Source organism: Macaca thibetana, chromosome 3 (genome assembly GCF_024542745.1).
Source record: "Macaca thibetana thibetana isolate TM-01 chromosome 3, ASM2454274v1, whole genome shotgun sequence".
Classification (NCBI taxonomy): Eukaryota; Metazoa; Chordata; class Mammalia; order Primates; family Cercopithecidae; genus Macaca; species Macaca thibetana.
The window spans coordinates 8,848,055-8,871,949 of NC_065580.1; the positions used below are offsets into that span (position 1 = coordinate 8,848,055).

At 39.9% G+C, this 23,895-nt stretch overlaps 1 protein-coding gene and 1 pseudogene across 1 annotated transcript in view; both read left to right on the forward strand.

The window, feature by feature from the left end:
* The window catches only part of RARRES2 (retinoic acid receptor responder 2), a 647,965-nt gene that overhangs the window by 429,599 nt on the left and 194,471 nt on the right, over nucleotides 1-23,895 (forward strand). The gene's annotated exons all lie outside the window — the stretch shown is intronic.
* Nucleotides 291-2,089, forward strand: LOC126950781 (STE20-related kinase adapter protein beta-like; annotated as a pseudogene).

The following is a 23,895-nucleotide window of genomic DNA, read 5'->3' on the forward strand; positions in this document are numbered from 1 at the left end:
GGAAGAAGGGAGACAGGCATATACCTTGCTGTTTCCAAGCGTAGAGCTGGGGGTTCTTACTGATTGTGTAATATGGGTTTTTAATTGTAGTCTTTCAGGAAGTCCTCAAGTTACTCATTCAAAAGTTAACAGCACTGAGGCTCAAAGGCAGAGTCTAAATCATTAGGAACCACGGAAAAAAAGGAAGGTGAGGCCTGGAAAAATAATCTGCCCTTGACCACATAGTTTCTCTAGTTGCTTTTCATATAATTCTTCCAAGTTTGAAAATACGCATGACCTAACAAGTAAAGATGCACCCATGGAATAGATCCTACATCCCTTCCCCACCTTCCTCTCTACCCCACATCTTCCTACTCCAGTCTCAGGCAGAGATAGATTTTCCCAAATTTACCCAGTGGATGGTTCCAATCTGCTCTGGAGGTTTCTTGAGGTGAGAGGCATGCTCCCAAAGCTCTCGCAGTTGACCAGATATTCCGGTTGGCTCCATAAGAATACTATGTTTAGAGTTCCAAGCCCATAGCCCCTGTCGCGGCCTTGCCACCCTCCAACACCCCATGCCAGGAGCGGGCCTAGAGCACTCGCCTTGCCCCTCCATGATCCGGGCTCCGGCACCTGCCCAGGTCCGCACCACTGGCAGCCTGAAGGGAGTCGCTGGCCGTGGTCGCCGCTAGGTATGATGTATCTGCATCTTGAAAGGAAGATGAAACAAAAGCCTTCTTTGGAATATTTGGATTTTTGTCACTTTCTGTGAACTAAAGCGATTTGGTGTCTCCTTTGGATTGTTTCTGCACTTCAAGAACACAAGTTGGATCACTCAAACCCAAAACACAAACCTGAAACCAGCATCCATCAATACTTGGTCGATGAGCCAACCCTTTCCTGGTCGGGTCCATCCACTAGAGCCAGTGAAGTAGTATGTTCCATCAACATTTCTCACTATGAGCTCCAAGTAGAAATAGGAAGAGGATTTGACAACTTGACTTCTGTCCATCTTGCACGGCATACTCCTACAGGAACACTGGTAACTATAAAAGTTACAAATCTGGAAAACTGCAATGAAGAATGTCTGAAAGTTTTACAGAAAGCCATGATTCTATCCCACTTTTTCTGGCATCCCAATATTACAACTTATTGGACAGTTTTCAGTGTTGACAGCTGGCTTTGAGTTATTTCTCCATTTATGGCCTATGGTTCAGCAAGTCAACTCTTGAGGGCCTATTTTCCTGAAGGAATGGGTAAAACTTTAATAAGAAACATTCTCTTTGGAGCAGTGAGAGGACTGAACTATCTGCACCAATATGGCTGTATTCATAGGAGTAGTAAAGCCAGCCATATCCTCATTTCTGTTGATGGCCTAGTGACCCTCTCTGGCCTGTCTCATCTGCATAGTTTGGTTAAGCATGGACAGAGCCATAGGGCTGTGTATGATTTCCCACAGTTCAGCACATCAGTGCAACCATGGCTGAGTCCAGAACTACTGAGACAGGATTTACATGGGTATAATGTGAAGTCAGATATTTACAGTGTTGGGATTACAACATGTGAATTAGCCAGTACGCAGGTGCCTTTCCAGGATATGAAGAGAACTCAGATGCTGTTACAGAAACTGAAAGTTCCCCCTTATAGCCCATTGGATATCAGTATTTTCCCACAATCAGAATCCAAAATGAAAGATTCCCGGTCAGGTGTAGACTCTGGGATTGGAGCAAGTGTGCTTATCTCCAGTGGAACTCACACAGTAAATAGTGACCGATCACACACACCATCCTCAAAAACCGTCTCCTGCCTTCTTTAGCTTTTCACCACTGTGTTTGCAACAAGATCTGGAGAAAAGGCCATCAGCAAGCAGTTTATAGTCCCATGTTTTCTTCAAACAGATGAAAGAAGATAGCCAGGATTCAATACTTTCACTGTTGCCTCCTGCTTATAACAAGCCATCAGTGTCATTGCCTCCAGTGTTACCCTGGACTGAGCCAGATTGTGATTTTCCTGATGAAAAAGACTCATATTGGGAATTCTAGGGCTGCCAAATCATTTTATGTCCTATATACTTGACACTTTCTCCTTGCTGCTTTTTCTTCTGTATTGCTAGGGACAAATACCAGAATTATACTTGAAAACACAGTTGGCGCACTGGAGAATCCATTATTTTAAAATCACTCTGTTCAAAGGGGCATCAGTTTGTAGTCCCTTCGGTTCACACAGAGTGCTATGACAACTCCAAGGAAACATCAGAACTACTAATCTAGCTAGTGTTATTTATTCTGGAAATTATTCTAAGCTGTGACTAACTCTCTTGATCTCTCAATATAATTTTTGAGTCGGTTAATTTTTTCAGTATTTTGCTGTCCTCTTGGGAATGGTCCTTCAGAGGATAGTGCTTCCAAATACATCTTCTCCCAGATTCTCTGGCCTTTTTAATGAGCTATTGTTAAAGCAACAGGCTAGTTTATCTTGCATCAGACCCTTTCATGGTAGAGGGAAAATGTCTTTACTTTCCCTTTTTCTTCTGTTAATACTTATGGTAACATCTAACTCAGCCTCACTCACATTAAATGATTCACTTGAAATATATAAAAAAGAATACTGTGTTTAAAAATAAAAATAAAAAAGGAATATTATGTTTTTGATTTTGTGTGTATGTGTATATGTGTGTGTGCACAAAACTCGGGGCTTTTTTTCTGCTGCCACAATGCTAGATAAATGCAAAGCTTAACTTATTAAGATAGTGCAGAAATAATAACAGGAGATGAAAGGTATAGTACTGTTCTAGCTCTTACACAAATTAACTATGTAACCTTCGAGTATCAGCTTGCTATTGCTATCATGACAAATTACCAAAAATGTAGTGGCATAAAACAACATAAAATTTTCCTCTTACAGTTCTGGAAGTCAGAAGTCCAAAATGAGCATTATGGGGATAAAATCAAGTTAATTAGCAGGGCATCTTCTAGAGGCTCCATGGGGGAATCTGTTCCTGGCCTCTTCCAGCATCTCTATGCTACTAGTGTTCTTTGGCTTGTGGCTGCATAGCACCAATCTCTGCTGCCATCTTCACATTGCCTTCCTTCTTTGACTTTCTTGTTTCCCTCTTAGAAAGATCTTTGTGTTCAGATTTAAACTCATCTAGATAATCCAGTCTCCTCACTGTGAAAGCCTTAATTTAATCACATCTACACATCTACAAAGACTCTTTTGCTATATAAAGCAACAGTCACTGGTACCTCCCAATATCAAGTTTGTATTAGTTTCCAGGACTGCTGTAAAAAATTACCACAAACTGGGTAGCTTAAAACAAGAAAAAATTATTGTCTCACAGTTCTTGAGGCCACAAGGTGTCAACAAGGCCACACTCTCTCTGAAGACTCTAGGGGAGGATCCTTCCTTGCCTCTTTCTGGCTTCTAGTGGTTTCTGGCAATCCTTGCTACTCTTTGACTTGTAGATGTGTCCCTTCAATCTCTGCCTCCGCAGCTACATGGTTTTCTCCCCATGTGCCTATTCAAATTTCACTCATTTTCTGAGGATAAAAGTCATTGCATTAGAAGAGCTTGCCCCAAAACCTCATCTTAACTTGATTACATCACAAAGACTGTTTCCAAATAAGGTCACATTCTCAAGTATTAGGGTACTAGGGGTTAGATCTTGAACATTTCTTTTAGTGGATACAATTCTAAATTGTGATAGAAAATTGGTTGTTAAAAAAAAGGACAGTGTACGCATTTTAAGAGTGAAACACTCTAGATCTCTCCCTTTCCAGTCCCCGTTGCAATGAATTGGTGAAGCCTACGCAGACAGTCCATGTCATGGTAGTTGGAAAGCTCTTACTGCATAAGATTTAGCATCCTTATTGCTAAGCCTGGAATTCAGCTATTGTTGCAGTGTTTCAATCTTTCTTTCTGGGCCAAATCTTCCTCTATTCCTCTCCTTGAGAGGCAATTTAACACAATGTTTCAGTGGAGCTCTGCTTACCTAAAATTCCAATCACAGTTCCTGTTAATACCTATTTCACATGGCTAAAGGAGACAGAGGTATAAAGGCAGTTTCTGAAATGTCACAGGTACTCAGTAAATGCTTTTAATGATCCCATCTTAGTTTGTATGGACTGCTATAACAAAATACTGTAGAATGAGTAATTTATAAGCAACAGAAATTTGTTTCTCACAGTTCTGGAGGCTGAGAAATCCAAGATCAAAGTACTGACAGGTTTGTTATCTGGTGATGGCCTGTTTCCTGATTCACAGATGGTGCCTTTTTGCTGTGTCCCCACATGGTGGAAGGGGTGAAGGGTCTCTCTCCAGCCTATTCTAACGGCACTAACTCCATTCATGAGGGCTCCACCATGATGAACTAAGTACCTTCCAAAGGCCCTACCTCTTAATACCATCACTTGGGGATTAGGTTTCAATACATTAATTTGGAAGAGGATACACAAACATTCAGACAGCAGCAGATCCCTCCTCAAGTTGGTTAATCTTCTCTGTGTCTCATAGTCCCACCCTTGAGGCTTTGCTTGTGATATTTCTGTGTTTCCTGTTAAAGTAAAATTAAAAGAAAAAAAAAAGCAAGGTCATGATTTTCATGCAAATTTAAAATACATACATGTAAAAGATTTTACTTAACTTATTGATTAATGAGGAAACCAGTAAGATATTATAATTAGTTCAAAGGACATTTGTAAGGGGATAAGGTTTCCCGTGTGCCCATTTAATGACTGTTCCTAAGATGGTCATTGTATTAGTCTGTTCTTGTGCTCCTATAAAGAAATTCCTGCAACTGGGTAATTTAAAAAGAAAAGAGGTGTAATTGGCTCACAGTTCCATGGGCTGTGCAGGAAGCATGATGGCTTCTTGGAAGACCTCAGGAAACTTTCAATATGTTGGAAGGAAAAGGGGAAGTATGCATGTCTTATATGGCTGGAGCAGGAGCAAGAGTGGAAGGTGGCAGTGCTACACACTTTTAAACAGCCAGATCTCGTCAGAACTTACCCACTATCACAAGAACTGCATCAAGGGATGGTGCCAAACCGTTCCTGAAGGACCACCCCCATGACCCAATCACCTCCTACCAGGCCCCACCTCCAACATTGGGGATTACAATTTGGCATGAAATTTGGGCAGGGACATAGACCCAAACCATATCAGTCATAAAATGTAATTTTGGGGTATATGTTCTGCCAGACAAAAAAATTATTTACTTTTCTATAAGCAAAATTGCAAGTTACCTCTCAACAGAGTTGTAGTATCTTAGACATCAGCCAAGCCTCGAATCACACAGAAAGAATACCCATTAATCTATTTTGCTTATTTCCATATGTTGGATCATTTTAATGTCATTTACTACCTTGTAATCATACATAATCTCCAACAATGATTCTTGATCCCTCAACACCATTATTATGTATGGCTTGGTTATTTACAAATATACAGCAAGAGTTTTAATTAGCCAGATAGGCCTTCCTAAGCTTGCTCAGGAAATCCAGAGCCTAACAGTGTTAAATAACTACCAATGCCAAAGAATGAACTTCTGTTTGGAAATTTTCAAAATGAATCTTGAATTACAATCTTGAAAAGTTCTATTATTTGTTTTCTATCACAAATGTAGAAAACCAAGACAAAGACACTTTTTCCAATAGATTTTACATGCAGTTCTTATAAATGTAGGTGAATTTTACTTTTTTGTGAGGTCTCCAAAATTTGCAGAGGTTCCCAGCCTGACAGGTAGCAGACTTACTTACTGCCTGTGAGACTAGGAGCCTGGATGACAGGTACAATGTCAATTCTCTTGGGAGGGTTTTGGAGGCATTAGTCTCACACAGAATATTAATCACTATTCCTCAGTAGTGGCCTTATTGTACCTGATTAAATGAAAACCACTCTCAGATATCACAGTCTAGATAAGGCCCTAGTGCTGGTGTCCCTGGCTGCCTTCATCACCCATCATCTATCTGACGGTCCAGATAAAAGATAAACTGGGTCAGGCCCAATGTCTGTCCCCACATTGATCCCTGCCTGAAGGAAGGGATGTTTTGTAGCAGAAGTTTATGATTTTGCCTTTTTTGAAGACTTAGGAGGGAAGTGTTTTCAGATACATAGGCAGAGGAGGAGCTGCTGAACCACAAATCAACAGCAACTGAGAACTTTCGTATCTGCCAGTAAGGCACAGTCCTTTCTTGGAATTGGAAGGTGAGGCTGTCTGCAGTGTATAGGTAACATGAGGTAAGTGTTTTCCAAGTCTGCCACCTCTGTCTCTCCCTTTAGAGCCTTCAGTTCTATTTATGTATCTGAACACCTATGATGTGAAATTATATAATACATGAGCTTAAGGAGACCAAACCATGATCCTGAGACTGACATCAAGAGTATTACCATTACCATCACTATTGCTGACACCACTACTACTGGCTGACACTTGCTGATCACTTACTGTATGCTGAGTACCCTTCTAACCCCTTTATAGATACTACAGGCACACCTCAGAGATACTGCAAGTTCAATGCCAGCCACTGCAATAAAGCAAATGTAACTATAAAAAGAGCCACATGAATTTTTTGGTTTCTCAGTGCATATAAAAGTTATGTTTATACTACACTGTAGTCTATTACATGTGCAATAGCATTATGTCTAGGAAACAATGTATATGCTTTAATTTAAAAATACTTTATTGCCAAAAGATGCTAACAATCCTCTGAGCCTTCAGTGAGTCATAATCTTTCTGCTGGTGGAGGGACTTGCCTCAGTATTGATGGCTGCTGATTGGTCAAGATGGTGATTGCTGAAGGCTGGGGTGGCTGTAGCAATTTCCTAAAATAAAATAACAATGACATTTGTCACATAGAATGACTCTTCCTCTCACAAAATGTTTCTGTGTAGCATGTGTGATGCTGTTTGATAGGATTTTAAGTGTAGTAGAACTTCCTTCAAACTTGGAATCGATCTTCTCAAACCCTGCGGCTGTTTTATCAAGTTTATTTAATTATTCTAAATCCTTTGTTGTCATTTCAATAATGTTCACAGCATCTTCACCAAAAGTAGTTTCTTTTTTTTTTTTAAGATGAAGAAGGAGATTTTATTTATTTTTTATTTCAATAGGTTTTGGGGGGTCAGGTAGTGTTTGGTTACATGGATAGGTTCCGTAGTCGTGATTTCTGAGATTTTGGTGCCATCACCTGAGCAGTGTACACTGTGCCCAGTGTGTAGTCTTTTATTCCTCACCCCCTCCCACCCTTTCCCGAAGTCCCCAAAGTCCATTGTATCATTCTTATGCCTTTTCATTCTCATAGTGTAGTTTTCATCTCAAGAAATCAGTTTATTTGCTCATCCATAAGAAGCAACTCCTCATCCATTCAAGTTTTATCATGAGATTGCAGTAATTCAGTCACATCTTCAGCCTACATTCTTTTTTGTTGTTAGAGACAGGGTCTCACTCTGTCACCCAGGCTTGAGTACAGTCATGTGATCATAGCTCACTGCAGCCTTGAACTCCTGGGTTCAAGTGATGCTCACACCTCAGCCTTCCAAGCAGCTGGTACTATAGGCACACACCACCATGCCTGATTAATTATTTTTTGTAAAGACAGGATCTCACTGTGTTGCCCAGTGTGGTTTCAAACTCCTAGTTTCAAGTGATCCTCCCACCTTGGCCTCCCAAATTGCTAGGATTACAGGCATGAGCTAAAACACCTGGCCTCCACTTCTAATTCTACTTCTCTTGCTACCTCCACCATATCTGTAGTGATTCCCTCCAATGAAGTCTTGAACCCCTCCAAGTCATCTATGAGGGTTGGAATCAACTTCTTCCAAACTCGTTAATATTAATATTTTTATCTCCTCTCATAAATCATGAATGTTGTTAATGGCATCTAGAATGGTGAATCCTTCCCAGAAAGTTTTCAATTTACTTTGCCCAGGTCCATCAGAGGAACTATTTATGGTAACTATAGCCTTACAAAATGTATTTCTTAAATAATAAGGCTCAAAAGTCAAAATTATCCTTGATCCATGGGCTGCAGAAGGGATGTTGTATTAGCAGGCATGAAATCTCCTTGTACACCTCCATAAGAGATTTGGGTGAACAAATGCATTGTCAATGAGCAGTAATACCTTGAAAGGAATATTTTTTTCTAAACAGTAGGTATCAACAGTGGGCTTAAAATATTCAGTAAGCCATACTGTAAACAGATGTGATGTCATCAGGCTTTATTGTTCCATTTATAGAGCACAGGAAGAATAGATTTAACATAATTCTTAAAAGCGCTAGGGTTTTTTGGAATGGTAAGTGAGCATTGACTTCAACTTAGTCATCAGCTGCATCAGCCCCTAATGAGAGAGTCGGCCTGCCCATTGAAGCTTTGGAGCCAGGCATTGACCTCTCCACTCAAGCAATGAAAGTCCTGAATGTATAATCTTCCTACAAAAGTCTGTTTTGTCTCCATCGAAAATCTGTTGTTCATTGTAGCCATCTTCATCAGTGATCTTAACTAGATCCTCTGGATGACTTGCTGCAGCTTCTCCATCAGCACTTGCTGCTTCACCTTCCACTTTTATGTAATGGGGACAAGTAATTTCCTTAAACCTCATGAACCAACATCTGCTAGCTTCAAACTTATTTCTTGCAGCTTCCTCACCTCTGTCCGCCTATATAAAATTGTGGGGTCTTTGCTCTGAATTAGACTGTGGCTTAAGGGAAAGTTGTGGCTGGCTTAATCTTCTATCCAGACCCATAAAACTTTCCTTATATCAACAGTAAGGCTGTTTAGCTTTCTTATCATTCATGTATTCACTAGAGTAGCACTTTTAATTTCCTTCAATGACTTTACTTTGGCATTCAAATTTGGCCAATTGTTTGGTGCAAGAGGTCTAGCTTTTGGTCTATCTCAGCTTTTCACATACCTTCCCCACTAAACTTAATCGTGTATAGCTTTTGGTTTAAGGTGAGAAGTGTGCGACTCTGCCTTTCATTTGAACACTTAGAGGCCACTGTAAGGTTTTTTTTTTATTATTATTATTATACTTTAAGTTCTAGGGTACATGTGCATAACGTGCAGGTTTGTTACATATGTATACTTGTGCCATGTTGGTGTGCTGCAACCATCAACTCATCAGCACCCATCAACTCGTCATTTACATCAGGTATAACTCCCAATGCAATACCTTCCCCCTCCCCCCTCCCCATGATAGGCCCCGGTGTATGATGTTCCCCTTCCCGAGTTCAAGTGATCTCATTGTTCAGTTCCCACCTATGAGTGAGAACATGCAGTGTTTGGTTTTCTGTTCTTGCGATAGTTTGCTGAGAATGATGGTTTCCAGCTGCATCCATGTCCCTACAAAGGACACAAACTCATCCTTTTTTATGGCTGCAATTCAATATTGTTGTGTCAGGGAATAGGGAAGCCTGAGGCAAGGTTGAGAGACAAGGGAACAGCTGCATGGTGGAGCAGTCAGAACACACAATGATCAATTAAGTTCATCTTCTTATAAAGTGCAGTTTGTGGCACCCCAAAACAATTACAATAGGGACATCATAGATCACTGATCCTAAATCATCAGGACAGACAATAATGAAAATGTTTGAAATACTGTGAGAATTGTCAAAAAGTGACACAGACACAAAAAGTGAACACGTGTTGTTGGGAAAATGGCACCAACAGACTTGCTTGATGCAGGGTTTCTTCTATTTGTAGAAAGCACGTCATCCACAAACTGCAATGAAGTGAGGTACAATAAAATGAAGTGCACCTGTACATCCTTCCTCATGCCTCATCCACATATCTGGCCCAGATGGAACATGAAACTCTCGCTGATGAGAGAAGTAGCTGTGGGCTTTCTCCAAAGATCATTTTAGACATTACCTGAGACTCGTTCCTCGGGTACTTTTCATTTGCCGGGTCTCTCTGACTCTGCAGCTGCCTTCATCCCACTCCCTTTTACTTTACCCTTTCCTACCTCAGATCCTTTGGCAGAAGTATTTAACTTTTGTCATCAATTTATAAACACCAAGACAAAAAAAAGTGTTACCTTTAAAGACAGTCATAGGAAATTAAGGTGTGCAAACAGGCCTTTGAATCCTATGAGGAGCAGACAGACAGTTGAAACAGGAAGAGCTGAGCAGCTTATAAGGCCACCTCTGCCTAAAAGCATGTCCCAGTCTCACCAGCAGGAGCCGATTGCCTACTCTTACAGAATTTCCAATTTATATCAAAACAACTGTTTTATCACTAAAGAGGAGGGTGTTATCCCTTAAAATGAAACAAAACAAGCTTTAATGCATTTAAATATACAGGGGATTTCTCCCTGGGGGACACTGTCAGCACAAGATTACTAACTTTATCTGAGTTGTTTAAGAGTAAATGGTATCTTTCTGTTAGCCCAATGACACCTGCTTTGTTCCATGAGCTTCAGTAGTAGATTCTCAGGTTAGCATATCAGCACTGGATGTCTCCCATTACTATACAAAATGCAGTGTCAGTGGAAAAGTGTATGAGTCTGATTCTGCCACTGGTAATATCTATGGCTTTAAAGGGGAAAAATGTTACTAAGCACCAGTATCTTTAGGCCTTACCCAATGAGTACAAATTCCCAGACTCTCTCAAATCATGAGCCCTGGCCCACCTACCCACAGTACTTCTCAGATGTTGGTCAGAACATAGTTACAAACCTACAGGGTGGTATGTTGGTCAGAACATATTTATAAACCTACAAAGTGGTGCAGAGAACAATGATCCTCGAAGAGAGACTACAAGGGACAGAACAGTCCTAGGACTTCTCTTGAGGAGTCCGACATGAGGGAGCAATATTAGTACAAGCCCTCTTCTCCCAGTGCCGTTGAGGCCCTATGGTCATGTGAGTAATGTGCAGACAGTTACAGATACCAGCTTTATGTATTACTCGGCACAGAACAGCCAACAAAGCATGAAGCAAGGAAGCAGGTATTTTTCTTCCATAGGTTTCTGCTACTCTCTCCACACCCCAGATTCCTTCCATACTTGTTTACACAGTCTTTTTAGCCCCACCCCTCTAAAATCCAGGATTTGCTTATACACTCCTGAATTCTTAGCCATTCCATAATACTAATTGTGGAAGCAAAATATGCTTAGGAGAACAGAAACTGGGGAAATAATTAAGAGGTTGCCATCGCCACCAGATAGCATTCAGTAAATTACCCTCTCTCTAGAATTTATAATTAGGCTTGTGCGATTTCTGCTATTATCTTAATTTCCTCATTTTGTTTTCAATTTAGCACCCTTTCTTCTTCTGTTTCCCGTAATCCCTTATATCTTCAAGAAATAAGCTACAAGATGATTTATTGTAAATTCACTGGTTAATTTTAAAAAAAAATGCATCCTGCCTCAGCCACAGCCATTTCCTGCCTTACCTCCTTCCCATTCTGTCTTACCCATCACTTAAAGCTGTGGTCAAATCACAGGCTAGAAAGGTTATGCTACAAGGCCCAGGTCTCCATCTTTGCATCTGCTAAAGTATTCAGAAGAAATCTGAAAGAGACAGACAGTGCCAAGAAGAAATATCACCATGGAGATTGCTTTCAACTGTGCTCTGTCTCCTCCTTTGGTCCTTCTTCCAGTTGGTACTGGCCCAGAGATGAGGCAGAAGAGTATTCCTCTGAGTCTCCAAACCCACACCAGTGCCTTATTCGGAGGTGCAATCATTATCATTCTTGACTCTGACATGAGCTAAACAAAATAAAGTTTGCTGTGAATTGGAACAGGTGCTTATGTGTGTTGCTACTTTTCTAAACCCTAACAATGAAGTTCTGAAAACTTATGTAGCTAATAAACAGTGGAGCAGACTCCGTGTTTTTAAATTGTTCGTTATGAGGAAAGATAATTTGAAAATAGTATTTAAATGACACATTTCTAAGCTGAGAAATATTATAAATGACTATCTGAAAATATAAAGAGGCATCAGCAGTTCTCTTTTTTATTGTTATATATTCTTTTTTTTCATATATATATATATATTTTAAGTTCTAGGGTACATGCCCACAACATGCAGGTTTGTTACATAGGTATACATGTGCCATGTTGGTATGCTGCACCCATCAACTAGTCATTTACATTAGGTATTTCTCCTAGAGCTATCCCTCCCCCAACCCCCACCCCATGACAGGCCCCAGTGAGTGATGTTCCCCACCCTGTGTCCAAGTGTTCTCATTGTTCAGTTCCCACCTATGAGTGAGAACATGCAGTGTTTGGTTTTTCTGTCCTTGAGATAGTTTCCTCAGAATTATGGTTTCTAGCTTCACCCGTGTCCCTACAAAGGACACAAACTCATCCTTTTTTATGGCTGCATAGTATTCCATGGCATGTATGTGCCACATTTTCTTAATCCAGTCTATCATTGATGCACATTTGGGTTGGTTCCAAGTCTTTCCTATTGTGAATAGTGCCACAATAAACATACGTGTGCATGTGTCTTTATAGTAGCATGATTTATAATCCTTTGGGTATATATACCCAGTAATGGGATTGCTGGGTCAAATGGTATTTCTAGTTCTAGATCCTTGAGGAATCACCACACTGTCTTCCACAATGGTTGAACTAGTTTACAATCCCACCAACAGTGTAAAAGCATTCCTATTTCTCCATATCCTCTCCAGCACCTGTTGTTTCCTGATTTTTTTAATGATCACCATTTTAACTGACGTGAGATGGTATCTCATTGTGGTTTTGATTTGCATTTCTCTGATGACCAGTGATGATGAGCATTTTTTTCATGTGTCTGTTGGGTGCATAAATGTTTTCTTTTGAGAAATGTCTGTTCATATCCTTTGCCCACATTTTTATCGGGTTGATTTTTTTCTTGTAAGTTTGTTTAAGTTCTTTGTAGGTTCTGGATATTAGCCCTTTGTCAGACGAGTAGATTGCAAAAATTTTCTCCCATTCTGTAGGTTGCCTGTTCACTCTGATGGTAGTTTCTTTTGCCATGCAGAAGCTTTTTAGCTTAATTAGATCCCATTTGTCTATTTTGGCTTTTGTTGCCATTGCCTTTGGTGTTTTAGACATGAAGTCCTTGCTTATGCCTATGTCCTGAATGATATTGCCTAGGTTTTCTTCTAGGGTTTTTAAGGTTTTATGTCTTACATTTAAGTCTTTAATCTATCTTGAATTGATTTTTGTATAAAGGGAAAGGAAGGGATCTAGTTTCAGCTTTCTACATATGGCTAGACAGTTTTCCCAGCACCATTTATTAACTAGGGAATCCTTTCCCCATTTCTTGTTTTTGTCAGGTTTGCTAAAGATCAGATGGTTGTAGATGTGTGGTGTTATTTCTGAGGCCTCTGTTCTGTTCCATTGGTCTATATCTCTGTTTTGGTACCCATGCTGTTTTGGTTACTGAAGCCTTGTAGTGTAGTTTGAAGTCAGGTAGCGTGATGCCACCAGCTTTGTTCTTTTGGCTTAGGATTGTCTTGGCAATGCAGGCTCTTTTTTAGTTCCACATGGACTTTAAAGTAGTTTTTACCAATTTTGTGAAGAAAGTCACTGGTAGCTTGATGGGGATGGCATTGAATCCATAAATTACCTTGCGCAGTATGGCCATTTTCATGATATAGATTCTTCCTATCCATGAGCATGGAATGTTCTTCCATTTGTTTGTGTCTTCTTTTATTTCATGGAGCAGTGGTTTGTAGTTCTCCTTGAAGGGGTCCTTCACATACATTTTTAGTTGTATTCCTAGGTATTTTATTCTCTTTGAAGCTATTATGAAGGGGAGTTCACTCATGATTTGGCTCTCTGTTTCTCTGTGATTGGTGTATAGGAATGCTTGTGATTTTTGCACATTGATTTGGTATCCTGAGACTTTGCTGAAGTAGCTTATCAGCTTAAGGAGATTTTGGGCTGAGATGATGGGGTTTTCTAAATATACAATCGTGTCATCTGCAAACAGGGACAATTTGACTTCCTCTTTTCCTGACTGAATATCCTTATTTCTTTCTCTTGCCTGACTGCCCTGGCCAGAACTTCCAACACTATGTTGAATAGGAGTGGTGAGAGAGGGCATCCCTGTCTTGTGCCGGTTTTCAAAGGGAATGCTTCCAGTTTTTGCCTATTCAGTATGATATTGGCTGTGAGTTTGTCATAAATAGTTCTTATTATTTTGAGATATGTTCCATCAATACCTAGTTTATTGAGAGTTTTTAGCATGAAGGGCTGTTGAATTTCGTCAAAAGCCTTATCTGCTCTACTAATTGTGGTTTTTGACCTTGGTTCTATTTATGTGATGGATTATGCTTATTGATTTGCATATGTTGAACCAGCCTTGCATCCCAGGGATGAAGCCAACTTGATCTTGGTGGATAAGCTGTTTGGTGTGCTGCTGGATTTGGTTTGCCAGTATTTTATTGAGGATTTTCACCTCGATGTTCATCAGGGATATTGGTCTAAAATTCTCTTTTTTCCATTGTGTCTCTGCCTGGCTATGGTATCAGGATGATGCTGGCCTGTCTTTTTCTATTGATTGGAATAGTTTCAGAAGGAATGGTACCAGCTCTTCTTTGTACCTCTGGTAGAATTCGACTGGGAATCCATCTGGTCCTGGACTTTCTTTGGTTGGTAGGCTCTTAATTATTGCCTCAATTTCAGAGCCAGTTATTGGCCTATTCAGGGATTCAATTTCTTCCTGGTTTCGTCTTGGGAGGGTGTATGTGTCCAGGAATTTATCCATTTCTTCTAGACGTTCTAGTTTATTTGCATAGAGGTGTTTATAGTATTCTCTGATGATAGTTTGTATTTCTGTGGGATTGGTGGTGATATCCCTTTTATCATTTTTTATTGTGTCTATTTGATTCTTCTCTCTTTTCTTCTTTATTAGTCTTGCTAGCAGTCTATCAATTTTGTTGATCTCTTCAAAAAGCCAGCTCCTGGATTCATTGATTTTTTGAAGGGTTTTTTGTGTCTCTGTCTCCTTCAGTTCTGCTCTGATCTTATTTCTTGCCTTCCGCTGGTTTTTGAATTTGTTTGCTCTTGCTTCTCTAGTTCTTTAAATTGTGGTGTTAGGGGGTCTATTTTAGATCTTTCCTGCTTTGTCTTGTGGGCAGTTAGTGCTATAAATTTCCCTCTACACGCTGCTTTAAACGTGTCCCAGAGATTCTGGTATATTGTGTCTTTGTTCTCATTGGTTTCAAAGAACATCTTTACTTCTGCCTTCATTTCGTTATTTACCCAGTAGTCATTCAGGAGCATGTTGTTCAGTTTCCATGTAGTTGTGTGGTTTTGAGTGAGTTTCTTAATCCTGATTTCTAATTTGATTGCACTGTGGCCTAAGAGACAGTTTGTTGTGATTTCTGTTCTTTTGCATTTGCTGAGGAGTGCTTTACTTCCAGCTATGTGGTCAGTTCTGGAAAAAGTGTGATGTGGTGCTGAGAAGAATGTATATTCTGTTGATTTGAGGTGGAGAGTTCTGTAGATGTCTGTTAGGTGTGCTTGATGCAGGGCTGAGTTCAAGTCCTGAATATGCTTGTTAACCTTCTGTCTCATCAATCTGTCTAATATTGACAGTGGGGTGTTAATGTCTCCCATTATTATTGTGTGGGAGTCTAAGTCTCTTTGTAAATCTCTATGGACTTGCTTTATGAATCTGGGTGCTCCTGTATTCGTTGCATATATATTTAGGATAGTTAGCTCTTCTTGTTGAATTGATCCCTTTACCATTATGTAATGGCCTTTTTTGTCTCTTTTGATCTTTGTTGGTTTAAAGTCGTTTTTATCAGAGACTAGGATTGCAACCCCGGTTTTTCTGTTTTTGTTTTTGTTTTTGTTTTGTTTTGTTTGCTTTCCATTTTTTTGGTAGATCTCCCTCCATCCCTTCACTTTGAGCCTATGTGTGTCTCTTCACGTGAGATGGGTCTGCCGAATACAGCACACTGATGGGTCTTGACTCTTTATCCAATTTGCCAGTCCGTGTCTTTTAATTGGGGCATTTAGGCCATTTATATTTAAGGTTAATATTGTTATGTGTGAATTTGATCCTGTCATTATGATGTTAGCTAGTTATTTTGCCTGTTAGTTGATGCAGTTTCTTCCTAGCATTGATTGTCTTTACAATTTGGCATGTTTTTGCAGCGGCTGGTACCAGTTGTTCCTTTCCATGTTTATTGCTTCCTTCAGGAGCTCTTGTAAGGAAGGCCTGGTGGTGACAAAATCTCTCAGCATTTGCTTGTCTGTAAGTGATTTTATTTCTCCTTCATTGATGAAGCTTAGTTTGGCTTGATATGAAATTCTGGGTTGAAAATTCTTTTATTTAAGAATGTTCAATATTGGCCCCTACTCTCTTCTGGCTTGTAGGGTTTCTGCCAAGAGATCCGCCATTAGTCTGATGGGCTTCCCTTTGTGGGTAACCCGACCTTTCTCGCTGGCTGCCCTTAACATTTTTTCCTTCATTTCAACCTTTGTGAATCTGACAGTTATGTGTCTTGGAGTTGCTATTCTCAAGGAGTAACTTTGTGGTGTTCTCTGTATTTCCTGAATTTGAATATTGGCCTGCCTTGCTAGGTTGGGTAAGTTCTCCTGGATTATATCCTAGAGATGTTTTCTAGCTTTGTTCCATTCTCTCCATCACTTTCAGGTACACCAATCAAATGTAGATTTGCTCTTTTCACATAGTCCCATATTTTCTTGGAGGCTTTGTTCATTTATTTTTACTCTTTTTTCTCTAAACTTCTCTTCTCACTTCATTTCATTAATTTGGTCTTCGATCACTGATACTCTATCTTCCACTTGGTCAAATCGGCCACTGAAGCTTGTGCATGCATCACGTAGTTCTCATGCCATGGTTTTCAGCTCTGTCTGGTAATTTAAGGTCTTCTCTACACTGTTTATTCTAGTTAGCCATTTGTCTAATCTTTTTTCAAGGTTTTTAGCTTCCTTGCAATGGATTCAAGCATCCTCCTTTAGCTCAGAGAAGTGTGTTATTACCGACCTTCTGAAGCCTACTTCTGTTGACTTGTCAACGTCATTCTCCATCCAGCTTTGTTCCATTGCTGGCAAGGATCTGCAATCCTTTGGAGGAGAATAGGCACTCTGTTTTTTAGAATTTTCAGTTTTTATGCCCTTGTTTCTCCCCATCTTTGTGGTTTTATCTAACTTTGGTCTTTGATGATGGTGACCTAATAGATGGGGTTTTGGTGTGGATGTCCTTTTTGTTGATGTTGAAGCTATTCCATTCTGTTTGTTAGTTTTCCTTCTAACAGTCATGTCCCTCAGCTGCAGGTCTGTTGGAGTTTGCTGGAGGTCCACTCCAGGCCCTGTTTTCCTGGGTATCACCAGCAGAGGCAGCAGAACAGCAAATATTGCAGAACACCAAATATTGCTGCCTGATCCTTCCTCTGGAAGCTTCGTCTCATAGGGGCACCTCAGTGAATGAGGTGTCAGTAAGCCTCTACTGGGAGATGTCTCCCAGTTAGGCTACATGGGGTCAGGGAACCACTTGAGGAGGCAGTCAGTCCATTCTCAGAGCTCAAACACTGTTCTGGGAGAACCACTGCTCTCTTCAGAGCTGTCAGATAGAGACGTTTAAGTCTGCAGGAGTTTCTGCTGCCTTTTGTTCAGCTATGCCCTGCCCCCAGAGGTGGAGTCTATAGAGGCAGGCAGGCCTCATTGAGCTGCAGTGGGATCCACCCAGTTCAATCTTCTGGGCCACTTTATTTACCGACTCAAGCCTCAGCAATGATGGACACCCCTCCCCCAGCCAGGCTGCCACCTCACAGTTTGATTTCAGACTGCTGCATTAGCAGTGAGCAAGGCTCCATCAGCATGGGACCTGCTGAGCCAGTCACAGGATATAATCTCCTAGTGTGCCGTTTGCTAAGACCATTGGAAAAGCACAGTGTTTGGGTGGCAGTGTCCCGATTTTCCCAGTACAGTCTGTCATGGTTTCCCTTGGCTAAGAAAGGGAAATACCCCAACCTCTTGTGCTTCTCAGGTGAGGCAAGGCCCTGCCCTGCTTCAGCTCACCCTCCGTGGGCTGCACGCACTGTCCAACCAGTCCCAGTGAGATGAACCAGGTACTTAAGTTGGAAATGCAGAAATCACCCATCTTCTACATCGATCACACTGGGAGCTGCAGACTGGAGCTGTTCCTATTCAGCTAGCTTGGAACCAGTCTTCAGCAGTTCTCTTATCCTTTATAAGCACAACAGATTTGCAATTAGTGGGAGACCAATGACTTACAGATAAATATAGTAACCCAGAAGACAATGTCAATGGATTATTATTTATTGTATTAGAATAAAATTGCTAAATGGCTACCCAGGTCCCCATTTAGCAATTTTATTCTAATACAATAAATAACAACAAAAAGGGAAAAATCAACCTCTGCAAAATCCATGCAATCAACAGGAAGAAGAGAGGAGTTAGCAATGTGACCAAAGTTTGATCTAAAACTACTGACAGGCTTTCTACTTCCATAGTACATTATAGACCTATACATAGATTCAATTAGCAAAACACATAGATTCAATTAGTAATTTTAAAAATTACCTACAAAGAAAACCCAGGCCCAGATGGCTTCACTAGTGGATTCCACAAAACATTTAAGAATAATTAATACCATTTCTTCACTAACTTCAAAAATTTAGAAGAGGAAGAACACTTCCCAACTCATTCTATGATACCAAACCAGAAAGAGACAAGCAAAGAAAAACACATATCATTATCTCCTATAACTACAGACTCAGAAAATCCCCAATAAAAACACTAGCAAAGAAAATTAAGCGATCTACAAAAAGGAATATACATCATGACCAAGCGGAATTTATCTTAGGAATGCAAGATTGGTTTAACATCCAAACCAACCATAATGTTGACCAAACATTATGTCAGCAAAATAATGCAGAAAAAAAAAAAAATCACATGATCATTTCTTTCTGTGAAAGAGAACTTCTACTACCTGATGAAGGGCATCTATGAAAATGTGATTACTAATACCATATTTAACAGTAAAAGCCTGAAAGCTTTCCCCCACCCAGGAACAAGACAAGAGTTCTTCTCTAGTCACATCAATTTAACATTGTATGGGAGGTTTTTATTGCTATATCAGTCTATTTTTCTTCTTGAGATAGAGTCTTACTCTGTCACCCAGGCTGGAGTGCAGTGGCATCATCTTGGCTCACTGCAACCCCCATTTCCTGGGTTCAAGTGATTCTTCTGCCTCAGCCTCCCAAGTAGCTGGGACTACAGGCACACGCCACCATGCCCAGCTAATTTTTGTATTTTTCGTAGAGATGGGGTGTCACCATATTGGCCAGTATGGTCTTGATCTCCTGACCTCAGGTGATCTACCTTCCTCGGTCTCCCAAAGTGCCAGGATTACAGGCATGAGCCACCGCACCCGGCCTATACCAGTCTGTTTTAAGCTGGTAACAACTTAACTTTGATCACATTTTTTAAAAAACTCTACAGTTTTACTCAAATACACCACCAACATTTTTGATACCATAATTTACATCTTTTCATATTGCATATCCTTTACAAATTATTGTAGCTATTATTATTTTTAATAGTTTTGTCTTTTAACCTTCATACTAATAATATAAGTGGTTTATACATCATTGTGGCATTAGACTATTCTGAATTTGACTATATATTTACCTTTGCTGGTGAGTTTTATACATCCATATGTTTTTATGTTACCACTTAGTGTCTGATATGATTTGGCTGTATACCCACCCAAATCTCATATAGAATTGTAATCCAAATTGTAATCCTCACGTCAAGGGAGGGACCTCGTGGGGGGGTGATTGGATCATGGGGGCAGTTTGCCCCATGCTATTCTTGTGATAGTGCATGCATTCTCATAAGACCTAGTTGTTTGATAAGTATCTGGTGCTTCCCCCTTTTTGCTCTCTCTCTCTCTCCTGCTGGCATGTAAGACATGCTTTGCTTCCCCTTTGCCTTCCGCCATGATTATAAGTTACCTGAGGCCTCCCCAGCCATGTGGAACTGTGAGTCAATTAAACCTCTTTTCTTTATAAATTACCCAGTCTCAGGTAGTATCTTTATGGTAGTGTGAAAACAGACTAATACAGTGTCTTTTAGTTTCAGAATGAAGAACTCCCTTTAGCTTTTCTTGTAAGGCAAATCTAGTGGTGGTGAACTTTCTCAGATCTGTTGGTCTGGGAAAGTCCTTATGTCTCTCTCATTTCTGAAGGACAATGTTTCTGGGTAAAATATTCTTGGTTGACTGTTCTTTTTTTCCCTTCCATTACTTTGATTATAGTATTTGATTATAGCAGAACTTCTGGTCTGCAGGCATCATTGATAGCCTTATTGGGATTTCCTGGGATGGGATATGCTTCTTTTCTCTTACTGCTTTCAGTATTCTCTCTTTGTCTTTGATTTTTGATGGTTCATTTATAATGTGTCTTGGTGAAGTACTCTTTGGGTCGAATCTGATTCTAGACCTATAAGCTTCACATATCTGGATGTTCATATCTTTCCCCAGATTTGGGGAGCTTTAGCCATTATTTCTTTAAAGGAGCCTTCTGTTCCTTCCTCTCCCTCTACCCCCTCTAAAACTCCTAAAATGTGAATGTTAGCTCTATATGGTGTTCCATAGAATCTACAGGCTTTTTTCATTCCTTTTCATTAGTTTTTTTCTTTTTTATCCTCTGACTGGATGATTTCAAATGATCTATCTTTGAATTTACTTATTATTTTCTTGATACAGTCTGTTGTATTTTTAGTTCTTCTATTTTCAGCTCCAAAATGTGTTTGGTTGCTTTTTGTTTTCTGTCTCTCTGTTGAGCTTCTCGTTTTGTTCATGTATTATTTTCCTAATTAAGTTGTTTATCTGTGTTCTTTTGTAACTCACTGAGATTCTTTAGAACAATTATTTCGACTTCTTCATTTTTTGGGTCAATTTTTGGGGTTCTTCAATCTTTGGGGTCAATTACTGGAAGTTTATTGTGTTTCTCTAATAGTGTCATGTTTTCTTGGTTGTTTTTGATTCTTGTAGTCTTGCATTCGTGTCTGTACATTTGAAAAAGCAGTCATTTCTTCCAGACTTTATGGATTGACTTCATTAAAGAAAGGCCTTCATCTGGGGTGGGGGAATGCTGGAGTGTAGTGGAACCAGATCTAGTCATTCAGGGAATCATGCGTGGAGGCATGTAGTGGCTCCAGGTTTAGGAGGTGTGATGTCTTATCAGATCAGGTAGCTGGGGTCCATCACATCAGCAACTGTGTAGTTCTTGGTGGCAAGAGCTGTGGGAGGTCCCAGTGGCTGCAAGGGCTACTGGAGTGCTCAGCAGCCCCTCTAGATCCAGAGACAGAGGACAAGGGCAGGCACATTTGGGGCCAGAGCCTAAAACCCAAAGTGATATTGAAAGGAGTTCCTTCTTCTGAAGGTTGGGCAGGACAACGATCATCTACAGAACCAGGCATCCAAATACAATCATTAACATAGACTTCGATAGGAGTGTCCATCCATGTCCTGGCTCGAATAAGAGGAGGAAAAGGAATACAGGCCCAATATGTACAGTTTTTAACAGTTGTGGGGTGACAGAGGGTAGAAGGATCAGTGTCATCAGGAGTAGGCAGAGGTTGAGCCAGACCTGGATCGCTGGAGACAAGTTGTTCAGGATGGCTGACTGGATTGTCTGTTGTAAAGGAGTTAGTGTGGTCATTTTCTTCTTTTTGACAATTGGATGTGTTAGTTGTTTCCTGCTGTGGTGCTTTTTCAGCAAATTTCTCTGTCTTGTTGTTGCAGGCATCTTCAGGACACAATTTCAGGTGTCTAGCAGGAATCCAAACAGGAGATGGATGTTCACCTGGGGAAACACAAGCATAGCCTCTTCCCCACGTTAAAATAGAACCTTTTGACCATATACTAGATTGGACGTCTTTCCACCATACCCTTCCTTGGTTTACCGTAGGATGGTTACCAGGGAAATGTTTTTCAGTAGCAGTAATAGAACTAGATTTAAGAATATTAAAAAAATTTAACGTCAACAATGCCAAGTTTACTTGTATGTGAGGGATAGACAACTCCTTATCCCCCTCTTTTTGTTTAAGTGATCATAATTTTAAAGTTCTGTTACTTTTTTCTACAATAGCTTGGCCTTGTGGGTTATAAGGAATACCAGTAAGATGTTTAGTATGCCACTGATCAAGAAAATTTTTAAAAGCTTTACTGCAATAGGCTGGACCATTGTCTGTTTTGAGCTCACTGGGAATTCCCATAACTGCAAAACATGAAAACATATGTTTTTTAACATGAGAAGTGGCTTCTCTGGTTTGACAGGTAGCCCAGATGAAATTGGAAAAGGTGTCAACTGTGATATGCACATAAGCTAATTTTCCAAAAGAAGGAACATGAGAAACATCCACTTGCCAGATAACATTAGGAGATAGGCCTCGGGGATTAACTCCAGGAGATTGTGTGGGTAAGACAAGAACCTGACATTGAGAACAGTATTGTACAATTTGTTTAGCTTGTTTCCAACTGAGAGAATATTTATATTTAAGACTTGAGGTATTAGTATGAGTGAGTTGATGAAATTGTTCTGCATCTGTAATGGCTAGAGAAACTAGAGTATCAACTTTATGATTACCACTGGATAAAGGTCCCGGCAAGTTAGTATGAGAACAAATGTGAGTGATGAAAAAAGGATGGTTTCAGTTTCTGACAGTTTTTTGTAACAAAGAGAACAAGGAAAACAGATTAGTGTCAGCAATATTTTTGATGGTAGCTGTTTATATTGCTTTAGTGGCATGGACTACAGAAGCTGAGTCAGAGACAATATTAAGAGGCTAATCAAAATCCTGTAATGCAGAGATAACAGCAAACAACTTGGCTTTTTGAGCAGAAGTATATGGAGTAGAAATGACTTTATCTTTTGGTCCTACATACCCTGCCTTTCCATTACTGGATCCATCAGTAAAAATGGTAATGGTTGTCTCTAGTGGTGATGAACAAGTAAGTTTTGCTAGAATACAGGAATTATTTCACAGAGACTGAAAGAATTTTGACTTAGGCAAATGATTATCAGTAGTGCCAATGAAGTCAGCCAGATTAGTCTGCCAGCACAAAGATGTAGAAAAGGCATTTTCAACTTCATTTTTTGACAAAGGGACCACAATAATGTTTGGATCAAAGTCGGAAATTTTAGTGATATATTGACGTTCTAACCCAAGCAAAGTGGCTATTTGATCAAGATATATCGAAAGAGTTTTAGAGGCTGAATTAGGAAGAAATACACATTCAACTAGAGAATTGTTTTGTACTGTAAGTCCCGTAGGAGAGTGGATGGAAGGAAAAACTAAAAATTGTAAAGGTAAATTTGGGTCAATACGAGAGACTTGTGTCTCTCTCACTCATTGTTCTACAAAAGACAACTCTTGTTTTGCTGGTTCAGGTAAAGAGCGAGGACTGTTTAAATCTGTATCTCCTGATAAAGTGGCAAATAGATGAGATAATGCATAAGCACAAATGCCTAGGGTTGGTCTGAGATAATTGATGTCATCTAGTAATTTTTGAAAATCATTTAAGGTGTTTAAATTGTCAGTACGAAGTTGGACTTTTGGGGGCTTAATGGAGCGAGCTCCTAGCTGCATTCCTAAGTACAGAAAAGGAGTGGCTTGTTGAATTTTATCAGGAGCAATGTGGAGTCCTGCATTGGCAACAGTTAATTTTAAAGAGGTAAAACATTGAATTAATCCATCTTTAGTGGGGGCAGCAATCAGTATATCATCCATATAATGAAGAATGTAATTATTTTTAAAAATCTGTCGGATAGGTTGTAACACAGTACTGACAAACAACTTACAAATAGTAGGACTGTTAATCATTCCTTGAGGTAAAACTTTCCATTGATATCTAGTTGGAGGAGCAGAATTGTTAATGGATGGTATAATGAAAGCCAATTTTTCACAGTCTGACTTG